The sequence below is a fragment of the Apium graveolens genome, chromosome 4 (assembly GCF_009905375.1).
Source record: "Apium graveolens cultivar Ventura chromosome 4, ASM990537v1, whole genome shotgun sequence".
Lineage (NCBI taxonomy): Eukaryota > Viridiplantae > Streptophyta > Magnoliopsida > Apiales > Apiaceae > Apium > Apium graveolens.
Window position 1 is genome coordinate 68,491,726 of NC_133650.1, and position 4,613 is coordinate 68,496,338.

Consider the following 4,613-nt stretch of genomic DNA (forward strand, 5'->3'; position numbering starts at 1 on the left):
GATGGCTGAGCTGCTGTTGGAGCTTCAATATAGAGCACCGTTGGAATGATCAGCCTGTGGATGTCAATTTCAGGACTTAATCCTGAATCTTCAACTGTTGTTGCTTTGACTGGAGAGACAGGAGGTGTGATCACTGTTTCCTGAACAGTGTCTTCAGCCTGAGTTGGAGGTGGCAAAGATTCAATTACTATTAGCTTTGAGATAAGAGATTCCTGATCCCCTTCCTCGGCTTCATAAGTATCCTCAGATGGAGGTTATGCCATATGCCTTCATGTCCTCTGTTTCTTTGATCTCCTTGACATAGAAGGAGTTGCCTGAGTAGCATCAGAACTTGAAGTTCTTTTTCTCTTCAAAATATCAGAATTTTCAGCTTCAGTTTCTTTCTGAGAAGTTTCCTTTTCAGCTGTTATAGTCACAGGTTCTGATGCATGAACCTGGACTTGCTCCTCTTCATTATCAGATTCATCCCTAAGAATCATCCTTCTTCTCCTTGGTGGAGATTTAGGAACAGACTTTGCTCTCTTAGGCCTGGAGGATGAAGTTCTGATGGTAGGTACTGATGGTTGAGGTTGACATGATTGAGCTGGCTGGAAATATGTTCTGATGGTTGGTTGAGTTGGTTGAGGTTGAGAAGTGGTAGGTGTTTGATTTGTTGTAGGCGCTGATGGAGGTTGGGATGATTGTACATCAGGATATATAATAGCATAGGTGTCTGGATCAGACTTTACTAAGACCTGTTTGACTGACTGTGGTATTTGGATTGGTCTTAGTACAGCCTTCTTATTATCAGTAGATAATAAGTCAGTGAAGGACCTTTTAGCAAGTTTAAAATGTTCAATCAACTCACTAGCTAGTTGGGCCTTATCAGAGCTACAGAAACTGTAAATAAGTTGGCAAAATCTAGCAAAATATACAGTGTTTCTGTCCTCTTGCATCCTATCCCCAATAAATCCTAGCACAGCACTAGCATAATCAAAATGAGTTTGATTAATGAGAGCATACCCAACTTGCTGACTCAGGATTGGGATTGCATCAAAATTGGAGCACTTGTTTGCAAAGGCCTTGGTGATGCAGTCAAAGAAGAAACTCCACTCCCTCCTAATGTGAGGTCTCTTCAATTATCCAAGCTTTTCCAAAGTCTTTTCATAGCCCAGATTGGCCATCATTTGCTGAAGGGCCGGCTCCTCAACTTTTGAACTGTAAACACAGTTTTCTGGCAAATGTAGCGCTTGTCGAACAGTTGACAAAGTCACCACATGCCCATCCTCCCCTGTTGTAAATATGATACTTGGGGACCCATTTGCACCACCATCATCATACACACCACTCCTCCAAAACTCCATCACTTGAGTTCCTGAGATTGCTTCTGGTTGGGTTAAAGCATACCCAATCTCACTTTGAAATAGAAAATCTTGGATGAAGTGAAGTTCTGATGGAGCTTCATCCTTAGAAAGAATAGCCATATAGTTGTTGGGAACAAACTTGGCTCTATTGAAAATAATGTCCTTTGGTGCCATTTCTATAAGAAATAAGTGAGAAAATGTGTGTTTGCAAAGTGTTTGATAAAATGCCCGTGAAAGATAGAGCTTCAGAGAATATTAGAAAGAGAGAGAGAATAATAGAGATAAGAAAAGAAGTAGAAAGTAGATAAAAGATTGTAAAATCTTTTAACTCCCATATAAATACTCTCTACACTCAACAGTTCTTTTTGGAAGTGAAATAGACACTTTACATATGTCAACCAGTAAATAGTTAAAGCAGTAGTTAGTGGGCACAAGAAATAAGCAGTAATTATTGTGCACATGCAGTTGTCAAGGCAAACACGTTTCCCACTAACCAAATGATTATGATTGTTTTTATTTCACTTAATTATTTTCTGATAAATATGACCGTTACAGTAAAACCACAAATAAGTCAAGTAAATAAATAATGCCACATAAGCATCAGAGTTTCATCAGGATTTGCATCAGAACTTGACTATTATCAGAATTTAACGGTCATCAGAACATGGCTTCTGTACTTAAAAATTGAATGTCTGTTTTTGTGATTCTTCATACAAATACTGACTGGTTTCTTCATAGTTTAATCATCAAAACTTTCATCAGAACTTGTCCTCAGAAGTTATGCAAATAATACTAAACTGTTTGTCAAAAATAACTTAATCACCACAGTAATTTTCATCATTCATATGTAGTGAGAGTGTGTGCATTTGCAAATGATCAGATAAAGATTAAAGTCTGATAAAATTCAGTATATCTTAGAAATAAGGCATAACTAAGAAAAATGCTTAAAATTTATCTTTAATTTTGAAGTCTACTATAGAATAAATTTATGCAAGAGTCCACCTCAACTGTTTGTGCTCATTTTATGCATCTTTTAAAATTCTTTTTACAGTGGCTTCTCAGTGTAAGTGAGTCACAACTGCTATCAGAATATATGCTATTATCAGAGTATTTCTCCAGTAATCAGAGAATGTGAAAAGTCACCAAGAAAAATTTATTTGATTTTCTAATGCATATTACTTAATACCAGCAATGCACTTGGGTGTTTCCTTTCACATATATTACTCTAGATCTCAAAGGAGTACCTGATTTTGATTTTATTTTCTTTTATTTCCTTCAGATAAGTGAGGCTTATCAAGCATGTAGTTCATCCTTAAGATTTACTGACATCAGAATTTGACAGATAAGAAGCAAGAATCTAGTTTATGACTTAGTAATAAGATACACAAAGTAAATTTGACTAAGCTCAAAATCAGAATTTGCTTGTGTTAATGAATTTCCACATAAACAACTAATTCAACCATGGGATTTCTAGTATGTTAAAGACTACTAGGTCAGCATCTAGCACAGTAATCCTCATTAGAATGAATAGCCACAGAACATTCAAAACACTATCAGAGTATATAGAATCACATCAGATAACAATCAGTATTTAAATATAACAATGTAAACACAGATTACACAGAGATAAGACAATCTGTAAACACTGATCATAAAGTATGATGCATGAGATCAAAAACTAAGCAGATTTTGAGAAAGAACCTGAAACTATTCCAAGTTCATTTACCAGTTTTGTAAAAGTAGCTTCATATAGTGGTTTTGTGAAGATGTCTGCTAGTTGTTGATCAGTTGGAACAAAATGTAATTCCACTGTACCTTCCATCACATGTTCCCTTATGAAATGGTACCTTATGCTGATGTGCTTTGTCATTGAGTGTTGAACTGGATTACCTGTCATAGCAATAGCACTTTGATTATCACAGTAAATGGGTATTTTAGAAAATTCTAACCCATAGTCCAGTAACTGATTCATCATCCAAAGAATCTGTGCACAACCGCTTCCTGCAATAATATATTCTGCTTGTTATTCCCAGTGGACTAACAATGAGATTTACAGAAGGGGGGGTTGAATGTAAATCTCAAAACTTTTTCAAGTTTTGAGCAATTTGTAAGACTAAGTGTTTGAGTGATCAAATGTGTGTAAATTGCTTGGAGCTGATGCAGACAGATATATATTTAAACACAAATGTAATGAACACAAAGAACTTAAAAACTTTTCTGGTGGATTTGTTGTTCCACCAGAGATGTGTTATTTCAGAAAATCTGTGATTCAAAATTAAATCACAGCTGCTTCCTAGTACAAACTAGATGATTTTCTCTCTTGATATTTCTAAACAGCTCAGGGAAAATTCACATCTAATTACTAGCTGCTACTTGGTTTATATAACACCAAGTTTACAAGTGAAGACAAAGATAAAGTACAATAGGACAATAGTTCTCCACTTGTTTCTGTTCCATTTTTATCCAGTGTAATATAGAATTATCTGTTGACTTTCCATTATGAACCAGACTAAAAACGGCTGCTTTTTCTGCTGTTCCTGAAATAGGCTACCACATCTCTGTCAATCCATGTGCCTCTGTCAGCTTTGTTAACTGTCACTATCAACTGCTATGAGACTAAGCATCCGTTGAAGCTTTCATCCGTTGATGGCTTTATCCATTGATGCTCTAGCAGTGCATCCGTTGAAGCTTTCATACGTTGATGGCTTTATCCGTTGATGCTCTAGTAGTTGAAGCTTTATCCGTTGAAGCACTTATCCGTTGAAGCGTTAGAGACATCCGTTGACACTTCTTCACTTATACAAAATTACAAGGCATGCAATATTTACAATTAGCCCTCCTACTTGTACATCCATTAGTAGTCAACATGACTGATTATCTCCTAACAACATCTAAGAATTACAGCTTGAAACCAGAGAGTGAGATGTGCTACAATACCAAACTTATTGCTAAGTAAGGCTACTCCTTCAACGGATAGCCAAGATGGTCTTATCCGTTGAGGCTACAAACACTAGATTTCTACTTAAGTGTTTTGCTGAACTTATCATCAAACTAATACACATATTCCTAACAATCTCCCCTATTTATGTCTACTAGAACTGTAGGCATAAATTTGGGTTTAGCTTGATGATAACAAAACACTTAACAAATATATAAACTGTAACAAAGCAGAAATTCAAAAGTGCTGCAAAAGTGTATATGCTGAGATGAAATTGAAGAAATACATTGTTTCCAAGGGTGCTCCTTTAGCCTGAGCAAATTACTTTCTTT